Source organism: Brachyhypopomus gauderio, chromosome 9 (assembly GCF_052324685.1).
Source record: "Brachyhypopomus gauderio isolate BG-103 chromosome 9, BGAUD_0.2, whole genome shotgun sequence".
NCBI lineage: Eukaryota > Metazoa > Chordata > Actinopteri > Gymnotiformes > Hypopomidae > Brachyhypopomus > Brachyhypopomus gauderio.
The window spans coordinates 17411481-17429348 of record NC_135219.1 but is presented as its reverse complement, the minus strand read 5'-3'; the positions used below and the strand labels follow the sequence as shown (position 1 = coordinate 17429348).

The window sequence follows — 17868 nt, the reverse complement described above, 5'->3', positions numbered from 1 at the left end:
GGTGTATATGAATATTTGTGTGGTTGCTATTGACCTGTTTTACTTATTTTATTTCTTTTATTACGAAGAGAGTTGCGGAGGTCTCCAGGAGGTGAGGTCAGCCTTTTGATTTTTGTTCACTTAGCTGTGGTGAATTTGTGATTTGTGTTTTCTTTTTATGTACACGTGTGAGTGGTTGTGATTTTTATTTATTTGATTTAAGCTGCCTCACAGAGTGTGCTCCTCTGCTTTGCTGTTCTCTTTCTTTTATGATCCTTGTCAATTAGCAGCCAGGAGTTCCTGCTGGAAGTTGTGAGCCAAGTCGTTTGTGTCTTTTTATTTTATTTTATTACTTGTCATTGTCCATCTTCATGCTTGAATAAAATTGTTATTTTTAAATCTCTCTTTGTCCCGTGGTACCCATGGACCTGTGTTAATTCTCTGGGTGTAATTACCAGGGTGGCGTAGTTGGTCATAACTTTCATATTTGATTTATAATAAATTATTAGATAACTTCACTCCTCCTCCTCTCCCGTGCGCCACGTCACATTCGCATGGTTTTAACTCTAACTGGTGCAATCTGATCCAAAATCCTGGCAGTTTTTGAGTTGAAACTATCCAGCTGAGTATCAACAGAGCCTGATAGTTAGCAAGGTGCAGAGCACACTTTGGTAACAAAAAGTGCAGCTGTCCTGTCATTTATCTGTCTTTTCTTTAACCTAACCTGCGTGGCATTGCTATGGATTGAAATCCACATAAAAAAAATACACAGTAGTGATCAGACAATGCAACATCCTTAATACAGGCTGAAATGTTAAGACCCTTTGAGATAACCACATCCAAAGTGTGACCATGGCAGTGTGCTTCCAGTCACATGCTGAGAAAGTTGAATAGATTCAACTACATCATAGAATTCTTTGGCATAACTATCATTGGGATTAACAATATGAATGTTAAAATCACCAGCAATAACAAAATGATCAAATTCAGTAGAAATAAAAGAACATATCTGTGAAATCATCAATAAAATTAGCATTGTACCTAGGAGGCCTGTAGACAGTTACTAGTAATATTCTTTGTACCCCTTTTAATAGGGGTGCACGATATGGACTAGAATTACGATGTGCGATAACATTGTTGGATATCCCGATATCGATGTGAACCACGATAAATTAAGATTAAAATACAGAGATGTAGTGTCTCTCTGAACAGCAGCACGTTAATTCGTTTTTTTTTTACTGTGTAATGAATCCAGAATAATTCCAAATATTTTGCAGGTTTATTCAACAATAGATTCAATCTAGGTTTATACTTTCACGAGTGACCGTAGCGCGACTCCGCACACCTCGCGTAAACCTCCGCGAACGACGGAAGCGTTTAATCTTGCCGTGTCACATTCTTTGCAGTGTTGTCCGAAACGATATGTAGGCCTAGTAGTATAGAAAAAACACCCCTCAAATACAGGGGAATGAACATTTACCTGACCAATTTTAATGTTGCTTTGTGTATCAGGTTTGAAAAGTGCTGGAATTTAGGCTAAAGTACTTGAAATTGTAACTACTTCGTTTCACAACAAATATCTGTCTGACTGAACAGTTCTCTTGTAATTACATTAACAAATACGAGCCTCTTGTAATTCCAGGATGAAACATGAAAGAACGTGAAGACGTTAAGATTGGGCGTTTTGAAAATAAACAACCATTAAATAATGTGATAAAAAAAGCTAATTATTTCGAATCATTTAGAGTATATGTATAAATATTTAACTAAATTAAGTTTAACGAGCTGGAAATTATTGAAATGGACCTTGAAAGTGACGTACAAGTGCTTTAATTCCACCTTGTATAGGTGTATGAACCCGGCAAACATGACTGTTCTCATTGCGCTGAGACGCGGCGCGCGCGAACTTACAAAATTCGAGAGGTGCACGACCTCGTGAATCGACAACGCGCGAGACCATCGTGCACGGGCGAAGCCACCGTGATTGTGTTATTTTCGCCTTGCGGACCCTCGCGCTGCGTCAAGTGTAAACCAGGCTTAAACCAAATCGCGTGTCTGATGAGCGTGTTCACCTCACTCTGCCTCTTGCCTACTTACGTCACGTAATCATAGTCTGCAGCGCGAATAGCTCCCTCTATTGCTGGACAAGGATAATGCAATTTGAGTTTGCTGTTATTCAAGGAGTTATCGTGGCTCTTTCGATGTGTTTATCGTGAAACTTCACATCGCGATAACGATAAAAATACGATTCATCGTGCAGCCCTACCTTTTAAAATTGCACTCAAATATTCAAAAGATGCGAAATCACCAAGTGGTAACTGCTTGCATTGGAAAGTATCATTAAACAGCATTGCTACACCTCCCCCTTTCTTGCCATTGCGAGAAACATAAAAAAAGTTAAAAGTTTGGTGGAGCCGACTCAGTTAGCACAATATCAGCACTATATGAATTTAACCATGTCTCTGTTAAAAGCATGAAATCAAGCCCATAAGATGTAGTTAAATCATTAATTAGATAAGACTTGTTTGTAATAGATCTGATATTTAGTAGAGCTAACTTAATAACCTGTGCATTTTGTTTCAGAGACTGAGATACTTCAGGGTTGCCAACTCTCACGCATTGAGCGTGAGACACACGCATTTGACCGTTTTCACACGCTCTCACGCCACACTTCCGATATCTCACGCCGAAAAAAAATATCCAGTTTATTTACCTCAGATCCACATATATGATTCAATATGTTACTAGTTCGCTAGCTCTGGCGCCATCCACCGGCGTTATAACACTGAATCTGTGTCCATTTTACGTTCGCCACCCCCCCGCTCAACAAAATACACTCCAGGTTAAAATCTCACTCCAAGCGAACGTCAAAACTTCCAACATACTGTAGGTTGGATGTATTCACACTATCTTACCTAAACTCCTTGTTCTTTCTGCTTCTGATAAGAACTGTAATGGGAGAGATAATTGGGACACAGGGTCCATGCTTGTTTTGAAAATATGTACCACTGATATCAGAGATGGGGACTCGAGTTTGGGACTCGGACTCGAGTCGCACTTAAGTCGCATATACAGTGACTTCAGACTCGACTTAGACTTGCATTCAAAAGACTTGCAACTCGACTTGGACTCGTGATTTGAGACTCGTGAACAATCTTTTATTTGTAATGTTCTTTTGTGTTTCATTTGACAACCTTTTCTCCACCTGTCTGAATGCTTTTTACTTTTGACTAGGGGTAGGCATAGATTAATTTTTTTAATCTAGATTAATCTCACTGAAATCTTGAAATTAATCTAGATTAATCTAGATTAATCTATATTAAAATGGCTCATATGCGTGCTACCCAAGTAATGACTAAAAGTCAGTTTTTGAGATAGGGTTTCTTAATACAGAGGGTGCATTAGACCAGGGGCTCATCTCCTGTTTCCAAAATGCATCAATGACTGCTTGAGAAAGCTGTTCTACTTTGATACTTGAAGAAAAAAAACATGCTCAATAAAATGTAGGCTACTCGTGTTCAACGGTTTATTCAGTTAAACATGAATTTGTAAGCCTACATACTGTACATTAAATAACATGTTTATTCAGCTAAACATGATATTTGAAATGTAAGCCAACATTTAGTACATTTAACCTCACGGACGTAATTTTCAAAAGTCAGTTTTGGTCCTCTGTAGTTTTAACGGTTAAAAAGAAATATTTAATAAATAGCGACGAATCTAGCGCTAGGACCATGCAGAAAACGACCGCTCCGAGCTCTGCTCCGGTAACACCTTATGTTCCTAAAAATGAATTTTCCATGAAGCAAACCTGGCGACTTCGTGGCTGCATCCATGTAAAAACACGTACGATTTGTAATTCACAGGTTTGAAAACTCGTTCTCGCCCCTACTGTGCAATTTGGTTAGGAATACAGCCGAGCTAAACTATCAAGTTGAAAGTAATCATAGTTTGCTAACCCATTTTGACCCAGTTCCCAACCCAACTTTAAGAATAGATTAACGGCGATAATTTTTATATCGCCCGTTAAGAGTATCAAATTAACGACCGCCGTTAACGGCCCACCACTACTTTTGACGTAACATTTTCGCCGCGCGGACCCTCGTGCCGGTTGCAACGCGTCAAGTATTTTACAGGTTCATGCGAACCTGGCGCTGCGTGCGCCGCAAAACATTGTGATCATGGCGGCGCTGGTGAGGACTCTCGCTTCTGTTCCACCATTCATATTAAGTTTTGGGTACAAAACAAGTACAAGTAGCAATTAGAAGAGCAGCAAACTGCAGAGTGTGTGGCATAAAAATACAGGACGCTGGTTCCACCACATCTACTTTTATTAGCCACCTGAAAACCCAGTCGGAAAGGTTAGTCACTGCCTGAAAGGTTATTAACAATATTGCAATATTGGTATTGACTTGCCACTAGTGCACTAGTAGAGAGGGTGTTCAGTCATGGAGGCCTCATAATGCGCCATCACCGAGCCAGGTTAAGACCTTTCATATATATAGTTAAAAATGTGATTTTTTTTTAAATTTATTTCACAGCCCTCCTTTATTTTTTTAGAACAAAATATTGCAGATGTTCTGCAAATGTCAGTTTTGTTAGAAAAATACTTTTTGGAGAAAAATACGGATACAAAATTTATCTGTAAAACATTTGTGTGCGCGTGCACACTTAAAAAAAATTGTATTTCTTCATTTACTAGTTTAAGCTATTATACATCAGAAGTGTCATAACAGACCATTACAACTATACAGTGATTTGCGACTACAGTGTCATTCAAATATTTGGGACTTGACTTGGACTTGAGACTAAAGACTTGAGACTTGACTTGGACTTGCAAAAAATGACTTGTGAGCATCTCTGGCTGATATCAACACTGTAGCAGCACGGACCCAAAAGATGTAAATTTTCCTTTACGGTGGTGGAGGGTGGGTGGAGCTCCTGCTGGTGATGAGCTCGCGAGCAGAACTGTCTATTTGGTGGATTATGAGCTTGTTTTTTACTTTGAGGTTGTGGGGGAGATTTGTTTATTAAGGACTGTGGGGGAGAAGTTGAGGTGATTTTCCGCTGTATCTGAGGACTCGCTGACAGGGAAAGCGTCAGTCTTGTCCCTACAGATACAAGCTTCTCCATGGTTTCTGGGAAGTTCAGGTGAGGTGATGATGAGATGGAGGATGGTGTGGATTGTCTATTTGGTTGTGGTGTTTCTGGCAGCTGATACAGCACATGGCTCCCATCTGATAACTCTGCATCCTCTGTGGGGGGAGGATGTTGTGTCTCTGTAGTGGCGACGGTGTCCTTGGGTGTTAACGCTGACATTTCTTCACCAGTTGAAACAGAGAAGTTACACAGAGAGAAAATAAAGTTTTCTGACAGGAGATTGACACCCCTCTTGTTAGTTTGCAGTCCATCTCAATCTCAATCTCTTCATTGGGAAATTGAATTCTCTCTTCCCAAAAAACAGATTGAAGTTATTAATGAAGTTCAGTCCATTTGACCTGCAGGTTTTCTGCAGCCAAACATTTAATGCCAGTAGCCTTGAACATATTGCAGCCCCCTGCAGGCACAGGGCCACTGATGAATACCTGACTTAATGTCGGAGTTGCTGCCACACTCCAGAAATGTTTATAATCTCATCTGTCCTGTATATGTCCTTATACAGAGCTAATTTTCCCTGTTTTATTTTCTCGAGGAACACTGAGATGAGAAGAGACAAGCCTTTTCCAGAGATCCATCCTGGGCCAGCCACCTCCTGCCTAACCGGATATTAGGCCTGTCACCATAACAAAATTTTCAAAACGATATATTGTCCCAGAAATTATAGCGATAATCGATAATATTGTCATTTTAAAATGCCATTATAGAATGTTTTCTTTCTTCTGGGCTCCCCAAAGGAGCTTTAAGACAATGTGCCACAATAATAATATAGTAGCATAATAATACAATTACACCATTTTAACATGAAATGAACTTTATTATTATTAAGAACAGACATATTGGCTTCCAATATGAAAATATTTTAATATCCCAAATAAAATCCAACCACACTTGGGCTCTGTGGAGTCTGAGAAAATTGCACAAAATATTAAACAGACCTTTATAACTGTCACGTCCAGCCCCTACCTCCTCCCTGGTCCCGCCTAGCTTCCTCGTTCCCATTTGTTCCTCCCTCTGTCTGTCACGTCCTCATCATTAGCGCACACATCTGAGTCTCGTTAACCTCCCCTGTTTCAGTGTATTTAATCCCCGTGGTGTTTTACTCCCGTGTCGGTCTTTGTTTGTGTTGTCAGCCACGCTCACCTCCACGTTCAGTAACCTGCGTCTTTCCTTCGTTTCCTCGTATGTCGGTTTGGTTAGTTCTGTCTTTGTCTCCCCTGTTGTGATTCTCTTGTATCTTCGCCTGTTCATCTAGTTGTCCCCTGTTAGTTTGGTCTTCCCTTGTATTGTGTCTCTTATCGCTAATGGGCATTTTTCATTAGTTCGTTTGTGGTCTGTTTTGTTCAGGGTTTTGTGTTACTCGTTACGAGTCACCCCTTGTAGCCACCTCATTTTATATTCCCTCTCGTCATGTTTGCCTTGCTTGTTGAAGTATGTTCTCGTGTATAGTCTGGTTTCTAAGTTATATTGTTTACCCGTTCGGTGGTCTCCTCCCTTCTGTATTTAGCTTAGTCCCTTTCTGTCTGTCATGGTGTTGTTTAGTGTTATGTTATTTTCAATAAATATTCACAATCCTGCAATTGCGTCACTCCCGCTATACAGAAACGTTACAATAACAAAATAAACTCTTAACAAAAAGTGCAAAAGAATGGCATTGCAACATTAAGTAACAACATAAATATTAAAGTAACGTTTACATTGATTAAACTTTTTAAAACTCTGAACATAACACCAAGGTACTTGGAGTCTGTCTTATCCGATCATATATGTATATACTATAAATCACAGTGATACGAATCACAAATTAGCTCAAGACTCTGAAGTGTCCATATGATCAAAGACAGAGATGGCTCAGCAGGCCATAGCTCTTGCTATATATGTATTTAACTATCAGACAAATTCCGAGCAAGGAACACCAACATGTTTACCTTGAGGCAGGATCTCTCTGGGGTAACAATATTCCCAACTGTGCTGAACATTCTCTCTGAGCTAGTGCTTGTTGCACAAATGCACATATATTTTTGTGCCAGCTTGCCTATAAGAGGAAATCGTCTGTGATTGTCACGCCACCACATCAAAGGATCAGATGCTGCATCCACAACTTCTTCCTGGATGAATTTGGTCAGCTCTGCATCAGCCTGTACTCTTTTTGGTACTGATACAGTCTGGGTCTGAAGACTTGTGAGTTTAGCTCTTCTGTTCTGAAGAAGGTCACTCAGCCTTTTCTTCTTGGATGCTGCATGTTCAGAACCACCATCTCCATCGTTTTCAGTACTGGCACTTTCTTCACTTCGTTCCTCTTCTTTCATGTCAAGTAGCTCTTGCACAAGCTGATGTTTGACATCATCCAAGACCTCTTCATCCTCCATGCTACCACGATACCTCAGATCCAAGATGGTGGCTTTTCTCAGGAGGTATTGGATTTCAGGAGGGCTGTATTTCTCTGTCAGTACTCTGCACATGTTTTCCTTTATCTTTGCTGTAAGTTCCGTGTCGCTGGGGTCTGGAGATAACAGTTCACCTTTGAGAAGTTCCAACACAGGCTTTACTGAGGACACAGTGACATATTTTTCCCCTGAGAGAACATCAGTGAAATCAGCCACTGGCTTCATTGCTGCATTAATGGATTCTAACACAGACATCCTGCCAGGTTGGGTTGAGATGGCCATGCTTCCGGTCTTCAATATTCTTATGGCTGGCAGTTGCTCTAGCACCCTGTCTATCATCTTTTGCTTGCTGCCCCATCTTGTAGCAACATCCTGTGGGAAAGATAACATTGTTATATTTTAATAGATAGTCTACATCAGCATGTAGCTTTAAATGTCCATAAATCACAATTTTTCATGCATATGTAACATGTAACCAATTAGATACATACATACATACTCAAAAAAATATGTATATTACAGGCCCCAAACTAAGTTATAAATTAGATATAATATTTTAAAATGAATATTTATGTATTAGTTACTCACCAGAACTAGACTGTGTTGAGGTCGACTCAGGTCTCTCTTCTTTAGCCAGCTTAAATTGAAGGTCTTGACCAGATTTCTGCAGACTCCCATGGCATGTACGGTGCGATCCTTGTCACTGTCCAACCCATGACAAACGGCCAAATGGAGGTTGTGGCCAAAGCAATTAAGCCATGGCCAGCCAAGACTGTGTACAGCGGCCACAATATTACGAGCATTGTCTGTGGTTATACAGGCCATCTTATGTTCATCCAAACCCCAGGCTGCTAAAGCAGACTGAAGGGCTTCTGCAAGGACATCGGCAGTATGGTTCTCCGGCACAAATCTGGTCTCTAAACATTTTGATTGCAGCGTCCAGTTTGCAGTAATGTAGTGGATTGTAAAGCTCATGTATGGGGTCATATTTGAGCTTGACCACATATCTGTAGTGGCAGAGTAAAATATGATGTCTTTAATCTCCTTCAGAATGCCATCTTTTACTTCATTATATAATGTTGGAATGGCAGTTTGGGAGATATACGTCGTCTTTGGCAATTCATACTGCTTGTCAAATCTTTGTAGCATGTTTATAAAGGTTTTCTTTTCGACCGTATTTAACGGCAGCATCTCTTTGGCTATATAGCGAGTTACACTATCTGTGAATGTGTGCCATTTTGCGCTATCGCGTTTGTATTTACACTGCTGAGCAAAGGCATCCTTAATAGCCACCTGAAGGGAAGACCCCTCTCCAGCTGAAGTTTTTGTTGTCAGCTCGGAAAATTGGGCTGGATGGTTGTGCTTTAAATGTGACCTCAGGTTAGTTGTATTGCCAGCTTTCGTTGACACCATTTTGAAACAAAGTCGATATACCGACTCATTCACGTTGATGGGTTCTCCGCGATCATTTGGCTTAAATCCAAAATACTCCCACACCGGAGCCGTGGAATGTGGCTTTGAAACAAAGTCCATCTTGACTGGATGACTCTAAGCATTCTTGCTGGAGCTGTTTAGTTTTAAGAAAGTCCTATTAGCCTCGAGTACGTTCGCGAGCTAACGTGTCCACCTGTGTGTGTGAAGGCACTGTTATTGACGCATATGCTCTCCGTGTACTGCACTCATTTCCTAACCAGTAGGTGTCGCTCTCTGATCACAGATTCGTCTTCCGTTAAGGGGGGAGGGGTGTGAGAGAGCAGCACTGCATGCCTTTCTGAAATCTAACGTAGTTGCGGTTTATTCTCGTGTAAACAAATTTGCGCAGAAACCTAATGGCCAATTATCGACATCAGCAAAAATGATCGCGGTTAAAAAAATTATCGTACCATAAGTCGATAATGTAATTATCGAGGCAGGCCTACTGGATATGCCTACACCAAAATGGACATTATCCCTTACATGTCTAAATTGTTCTTCTGTGTAAATTGTTGTCATTGGCATGGTGACCGGCGTCGGCCCAGAGGAGTATTTTCAAGTGTCCAATACTCATTTCTGAGTACACATCACCAATAAATGTAACAATTCAGCATAAAAAAAAACATGAAATACTAAGGCCAGCAAAATGGTGGTGGATCCTCTTAGGACCCCCGGCCTGCTACAGACCTGCTGGTGCTGTCGTCACCGTTTCCTAGCAACAGACGTCACGCCACACACCCGTCCCACGAAAAAATGTCTTCTGCTACACACTCCACCACGTCCCCAGAAATGAAAGCTTATGCAGAGATGCAAATGTGAGTGAGAAGAGGCACATTGATGACTGAATAGCATCATTTAAGGCAAATTAGGATGAATTTAAGGCAAATTGTAAGGTTTGTCGGCGAGTATTTTTAGTGTCGCACTGCAGGCTGTCTGATATCAGGCAGCATGGATCAGAAGAGCAACATGCAGGGCTGGGGTGGACCCCTTTTTCAGCCCGGGAGTTTCATGCCCAAATCCGGCCCAAAATTATTTTTCCCTCCCAATCAGCCCAAACTCGAGATTGACATGAGCCGGCCCATCGGGAATCCTCCCGAATCTCCCGATTAGCCACTCCGGCTCTGGCAACACGGCAAATATGTAAAATATTGACACTGATATGATACAGAACATTGTTATTACTGATTCAGTTTCCTATTGAAACTACTATTGAAAGAACAAATCATGCCAATAGATTAAATCTAAACCTCTCTAACTGGTTGAATGATCTGATTCAATTTAATTAAGAATTTGTCATCTCCCTCATTCTCTCCAGGTTATCACAGCTAAGGTGACACAGGTGTACCACACAGTCACAACCTCAGCTACAACAGTGCTGACTGTGCACATAAACTGAATCAAAATATTCTTTCAGATTCAAAAACTGTAAAAACAAATGACTTTAGGGAGAACAAAGGCAGAGGCAGTAATTAAATATGTCCTTGCTCCAAAGGCAGTGGGTGATTTTGTGAAGGCCCTAACATCAGATAAATCCTGACCATTCTCATTACACACAGATGCATCAAATAAAAGCAACAGGAAGATGTTTCCCCTCGCTGTTCAATATTTCAGTCCAGAATGTGGGATCACCAACAAAATGTTTGATTTCATGGAGAATCCAGATGAGTCTGCTGCCGGGATTGTAGCTCTGATAGACTGTGCATCAGACTCTGGAACAGCTGAGCTGATTTCTACCTCACAAACTATTTTGCACTGTCAATTGCACTACGTTATGGATTACTGCAATATATTTAATACTTAATATATCCCAGAACTCCACAATGTCCTTTTCATAAGGTCAGGGCCTCCCTGTGCCTCCCGCTTCAGATAAGTCTCTCTCTAACAAGGGGCATAGTCACGCCCTGCCCTCTGTGCTCCCTTATAATATGCAGATTAAGTACTTTTGTAGTGAGATAAAAAAATTTTGATCAGGACTAAATTTGCCAGCTATAGATTATGTAAAACAGAAGTAGAATAATAACTGCCTTTCCATGTAAAAATTATTAAATAAAAGTAATAACTGTAAAAGTCAACTATAAAACCCAACCAAAATATTATTTTCTCAGAGGAAAGGAGATTATGAGAATTGTATGGTTTAGATTATACAATGAACAATTTTCGTAACTGTCTGGTTTGACTCAACTCACATCGTCAATATAAAGCAAGTGCATGTTCTCTCTCATTGCGTTGAGGATCACTGAGCTCGGTGAGGAGAGAGAGAGAAAAGTAGCTGATATATTAGTAATAAGAGTAAATATGTCCCCATAGTTCTCTGATTGCATACCTGAAAGGTATCATTTTACATTTGAAACGGTCTCCTCAGATGCGTTGAAAATCCTCGCATGGCTCACAGTAGATTGCCGTCTATCCGCGCTCAGTTGCTTTTCGCACTCCAGCCTATGCGATACAGGTCTCTCTCCAGCCGCTCTCCTTTGGATAGTTCCGCTTCAATTCCCAAGTGTCGCAGGCCGTCCGCTGCCTCCCACGCAGAGTCAAAGATGAGGGTTTTGTCTTCTATGAAGACCTTCAGTTTCGCTGGGTAGGAATTTGGCTTTTGAATTTGATTTGCTTGGCCTTCAATTGCTTTTTGATGGATGAATTTTCCGTTCTTTTCTGCATCGTAGGTGAGTAATCATGGCTTAGCGTAATCTTCTCTCCCTTGTAAGTTAAAATTTTCTCCTTCCACGCTTTCTGTAGTATTAGTTGTTTAGTTTGGTAGTATGTAGTTGTTTAGTTTGGAAGCTGTGGAATTTCAAGGTAAATGACCTGGGGCTTGCCGGTGGACTGAAGGGTTTTTGCTGAAGGGACCGGTGAGCACGGTCCAGTCGCAGTTCGAAATCGGTTAGCAGTTTAAGAAGTTTGTGGAGAAATTTGTCAATCCACTGGGTTGTGTCTCCTACTTCTGAGCCTTCTTTAATCCCATAAATCCTCAGGTTTTCTCGACGCTGTGCGTTCTCCAGCGCTTCACAGTGGGCCTCCAATTGCCTATCCTTAGACCAACATGTGCGTGATGTACGGGCAGTCCTGGGCACGCTCTTGCGCAATCGTTTGTATTGCAAGCTAGAGAAGTGCGAGTTCCATCTCAGTGAGGTGAACTTCCTGGGTTACACCATCAGGCCAGGCTCCGTGCACATGCAGCACAGGAAGGTGGAGGCGGTCGTGAAATGGACGCAGCCTCACACACAGTGCGAGCTACAGAGGTTTCTGGGCTTCGCGGATTTCTGTAGGCGGTTCATACGCGCGTATAGCCAGATCGCAGAGCCCCTTACTGATATGCTGAGAGGGTGAGGTACCAAGCTTCGCTGGACAGAGAAATCTACGAGAGCGTTCAACCAGCTGAAGCAAGCGTTCGTCGACGCGCCGGTTTTACCTCAACCGGATCCCAACCGTCCCTTCATAGTGGAGGTGGACGCTTCGAATGTAGGAGTAGGCGCGGTGCTTTCCCAGTGGCCGAAGAAGCATAGCTCCCTCCGCCCTATAGCCTTCTACTCGAAAAAACTCACCGCTGCCTAACGTAACTATGGGGTGGGAGACCGTGAGTTATTAACGATGCGGAAGGCATTCGGTGAGTGGCGTCATTGGCTGGAGGGAGCTAAGCATCCATTCACCGTGCTTACGGACCACAAGAACCTGGAATACATCAGGACCACGAAACGGATGAACGCCCGTCAAGCCAGGTGGTCTCTGTTTTTCTCTCGTTTCAAGTTCCAGGTGACGTACCGGCCAGGAGAGAAGAACCAGCGTGCGTGCGGATGCGTGTCGTGGGAGCTTTGGAGTGGAAGATAGATCGGGAGATTGAGGCAGCGAACCCGCATCCAGGTTGCCCGCTGCACCGTAAGTACGTTCCCCCCGCACATCGTAGTGCCCTCATCAGCTGGGCACATACGTCTGTGGGGACGGGGCACCCAGGGGTGTCGAAAATCGCCCAGTTGCTGGGGGCTCGCTACTGGTGGCCGGGGCTGCACAGGGACGTGCTGCAGCAGGTGGCATCCTGTGCGGTGTGTGCAAGTTGCAAGGTGCCACACACTCCTCCTCCTGCGGGTAAGCTCCTCCCTCTCCCTACACCCAAGCAACCGTGGATGCACATCGCTCTGGACTTAGTCACGGACCTCCCTCCATCTGAGGAGAACACGGTCATCATGGTGGTAATCGACCGATTCTCGAAGATGGTTCGCTTTCTTCCCCTGCGTGGCCTGCCCACCGTGTGGGAGACAGCAGATCTCCTGTTTCGGCACATATTCCGGCAGTTTGGTCTGCCTGAGGATATCGTGTCGGACAGGGGACCGCAGTTCACCTCGCGTGTGTAGCGGGAGTTCTTGTCTAAGCTCAACATCACGGTTAGCCTAACCTCTGGTTACCACCCGCAGACTAATGGACAGGTGGAGCGCGCGAATCAGGAGGTGGGAAAGCGGGTACTGCAGCGAGCACGCAGACACATGGTGCGCGCTTCTGCCCTGGGCCGAGTACGTGCTCGGTCGCCAGCCGCCGCTGTATCTTTGGAACACCACCTTTGGAACACCACCACCTCGGACCAGCCCATCATCGAGGAGTGGTGTAAGAGAAGCGAGCGGGTGTGGGAGGACACCCATCAGCGGCTGAACGAGGCGGTTCAAGAGGAAAGCTGACCGTCGAAGGGGAGAGACCCCATCTTATCAGGTAGGGGACAAGGTGTGGGTCTCCACCGGAGACGGGCACCTGGGCAAGAGAGGTAAACTGGGGGAGAAATATGCAGGCCTGTACATCATCTTGAGGCGCATAAACCCAGTCACCTATCGCATCAGTCTGCCCGAAGACAGATGTGTGTAGCGTGCATTTCATGTGTCTGATCTCAAGCCATACAGAGAGGGTGCCCTGGAGGAGGCCTCGACATCTCGGCCGCCCTCGCCGCTGCAGTTGTCGGACGGACCAGCGTACCTCGTGGAGAGGTTACTGGACTCGCGCCGCAGAAGAGGTGGTTTGCAGTAACTGGTGGACTGGGTCGGATACGGACCGGAGGAGCGTTCTTGGATACCGGCCTCTCAAGTGGTAGGCCCCTCCCTTATCGCCGACTTCCACAGGGAGCATCCAGACCGGCCGGCTCCGCGGCGACGGGGAAGACTGCGTGGGAGTTGACAGGATGGGTCCATGGGGAAGGGCTCTGTCATGGTGAGGGGGCCGGGTCGCCACAGGAGGGCGTGCATCTCGGCCAGCAGCCGATCCCAGCACACACCCCCGAGCACGCAACCACTCCCACAGTCACTATCACCAGAGTATTGAAACACCTGTTATGCATTACTTTGCTCTTTTTAAGCCCGCAGGTCATCTGGTCCAGTGCTGCACATTGCTGCTACGAGCGTCTCTGGGTCCGGCGAGCTTTCTTCTCTTCCCGTGTTTGCACTACGAGCATTACTGAAGCGTCTCTGTTAGTGAACACGCTACGAGCATTACTAAAGCATCGCTGTGTGTGTGAATGCGCTATGAGCATTACTAAGGCTTTGCTGTCATTAACGCCCTACGAGTATTACTGGTTTGAGTCATGGAGAATAAACATCCTTCTGTTCCACCCACGTCTCCGGCTGCCTCTGTCCCGACACCTTCGGCGTCACATTATCTTTGCTTCCTTTTAATGTTTCTCTTTTATTTATTCTGTAAAGCACTTTGAGTTGCATGTATGTATGAAAGGTGCTATACAAATAAAGATTATTCTTATTATTATTATTATTATTATTACAAAATGGACACACCTGAAAATGTAAAAATGCAAAAAAAAAATTGATACTTATTTAGCTGCAGTCTACAGATTATGCTCATACCACTCTTGCCATCACTGGATCAAATTCCTTGGAAAAGTGCTATTTTCAAACAATTGATAATTGTGACAAAAGTATGTTTTTTATAGTAATAATAATAATAGGTTTATTTTATATAGCGCCTTTCACAAACCCAAGGTCGCTTTACATTAACATGTTGTATATAAGAGGGGAGAGTTAGGGAGTATCAGTAAGAGTGGAAGTAATGAGAGAATTGGAAGGTCTTTAGCTGAGCTTTGAAAATAGGAAGAGAGGCAGAAGAGTGAACAAAGGAAGGGAGAGAGCAACACTGAAAGATCTGCCACCCATAGTGGAAAGTCTATGTCTTGGGATGGTTAATAGACTGGAGTTAGAGGACCTGAGCTGACGCGATGGAACGTGAGGGTGCAACAGGTTGGAGAGGTAAACAGGTGTGAGGCCATGGAGGGCTTTAAAAGTCATTAAGAGTATTTTGTAGCGGATGCGTTCTGAGACCAGGGGCCTCATTTATAAAACTCTGCGTAGCTTCTGGAGTGAAAGTGCGCATGCACAAAAAACAGGAAATGACGTACACTCAAAAAAAATCAGATTTTAAAAAGCGTGCGTACGCGTTGAATCACAACCTGCTTGTAAGTGTGCGCAGGTGACCCAGCCTCGCGTTCCGCCTCCGCACCGCCCACATTTACCCATAAAAGGTTCATGCAAATCACACAATGAATAATATAATGGAGGAATGCAAGCCAAAGAAGCGGAATTTCGAAGAATGTGAAGTAGAGGCCCTTGTTTCGGAGGTAGAGGCAAGGAAGGATGTGTTGTTCCAGGCTATCGAGCAACCACATTGGTTAAAACCATGGTTGCATCACAAATAACCTGTACGTTTATAGAATGAAACTGCTTTCGGTTGATGAAAGCAGCTTCATTCTGGCTCGGCGCTCTTATAGCAACATGAGTGCAGTCAATTGCTCCGATTACATTGGGGAAACTGGCCACTGCTGCAAATTGCGCTTTGATTTGAGCCTGTTCATTTGCAGTGTAAGGAAATCTGATGCACCGACTTGTCAATCTGATTGTCAACTAATACAGCTGGCTTTATGGAGCTTAAAGATGGTTGAGAGATTCCTGACCTGTCCGCTAATTCTCTCTGAAAACTACCTGTCGCCAGGAATCCAAGGGTTGTTAGCACCTGTAAGTGGACATGTACAGCCCGATTCCGTAACGTGGGTCTCTGTAAATCTGTCCCCAATTCAGCACACAGTTCCATGAGAATGGCTCTTGGAAACCTAAATCGGCTCATTAACCAGTCATCATTCGCAAAAAAATCTTCTTGATCTCTGAAAACACGTCACCGTATTTGTCGGTTGGCTAGGAGCTGCTATTTTATGCCATTACATACAGCTGTTTATGCTCGTAATTATATGCAACTATTACCAGCCCTTAACATCTTTCCTCTTTATTATACAGTATAATTTGTTGCAATAATAATAATAATAATAATAATAATGATGAATAGCACCTTTAGATTTAAAAAAACTGAGACAAAACAGATAATACATATAATGCAGAATAAGATACCTACATAAACTGTACATGCAGACCAAAAACATAATTGAACAAGTGATGCTTAATTTTCCTTAATCTTCCGTCCTTACTCTTGATTTATGCACTATGAACTAATAAGCGGAAGGAATGAAGGCTTGTGCATTTACTTGCAATTCCCTTCCTTACCACATGAATGTCACTAATTCCCGCTCTCTCCGCAGTCTTTTGAAGGGATACGGATGCCTCAAACTTTGCTTAAATATACGCTCGTTTTCACGAGTATTTTTTTATAAATCACAGATCTTACGTGAGATGATGCATACGCACATTTCAGGCCCCTTTTTGTGCGTACGCACCCTTTATAAATGAGGCCCCAGGAGCCAGTGAAGTTTATGGAGGATTGGAGTGATATGTTCAATTTTTTTTAGCAGACATAAGGACACTGGCTGCAGAATTTTGAATGTACTGAAGAGGGTGAAGTGTTTTCACTGGTAGACTATAGAACAGTGAGTTACAATAATCCAATCTAGAAGTGATGAAAGAATTGGCCAGGGTTTTAGCAGCTGTAGGTGAGAGTATGAGCCGAAGCCGAGCAATGTTCCGGAGATGGAGAAAGGCAGACTTACAGACAGAACTGATGTGTGGTACAAACATGAGACAGGAGTCAAACAGAACACCTAAATTATGCACAATATGCAACTGGCTAACTGAGGTGTCATCAACCAATCTGGTCTCATTCCCCATGTGTATGAAATCGTACGCAAAACTATGCACTGAAATGCGTATTCATGTACGCAGAAAGCTGCGTACAGATATTACGCCGCTATCAAATGTAAATCACATGTAAATACTCACCGATTCCCGACAAAAACGATCCCTAGACTATAGTAGGTGTCCAAACTAATTGTAGTATCTACTCTGTACAGTATATTAAAGCAAACGCTAAAAAAGATTAGACATTTGACGTTTTGCGAGTTGAGAGAGAGACAGAGAGAGAGATGCACTTCCTGAGTGAATGCCCAGAATACAGTGGGATTCGGTCAGAATTCTTCACTAAAAAGACCAACATAATCGCTTTATTAAATTTTTTAAATGTATTTTTACATTTTCTATTGGTGCTTTTTATGTTTCGGTTTGTTCTTAAACTGCTGCTTGGTCAAAACAACTGTTAAAATTGGTCGTACCAATAAAGCAATCTTGAAGTGAATTGAGAGAGAGAGAGAGAGAGAGATGTTTCATAGTTAAGGATTGTTAGGTTTGTCTTTGGCTACTTTTTTCTGTGTGGAGACAAACGTAATTTTCACCTAAACGTATTCCTTCTTTTATTCTCTGTTTCTTGTTCTTCTCAAGTTCTGATACACCTTAATGAACTGATTAGTAGGGGTGTATTCAACTAAGGATTTTCATAGTCGAATCCGATTCGTCAGCTTTTCCCTTTAGTCGACTAATAGTCGAATCGGGTTTATTTATATATTTTTATTTAGAACACCTTAAACAGGATCACGTTCTCATTCAGGACTTTTTTC

General features: G+C 42.9%; 1 long non-coding RNA gene across 2 annotated transcripts in view; it reads left to right on the top strand.

Moving 5' to 3' along the window:
• Positions 1-14589, top strand: part of LOC143523307 (uncharacterized) — an 88190-nt gene extending 73601 nt beyond the window's left edge. Inside the window, exons 4-5 of one of the 2 annotated variants that reach the window (XR_013133280.1) lie at positions 12741-13691; positions 13869-14589. This is a non-coding gene — a long non-coding RNA (uncharacterized LOC143523307). Of the gene's footprint in view, positions 1-12740 lie in introns of both variants that reach the window. The other variant, XR_013133279.1, reaches the window with a different exon arrangement.
• Positions 14590-17868: the final 3279 nt, after the last annotated feature.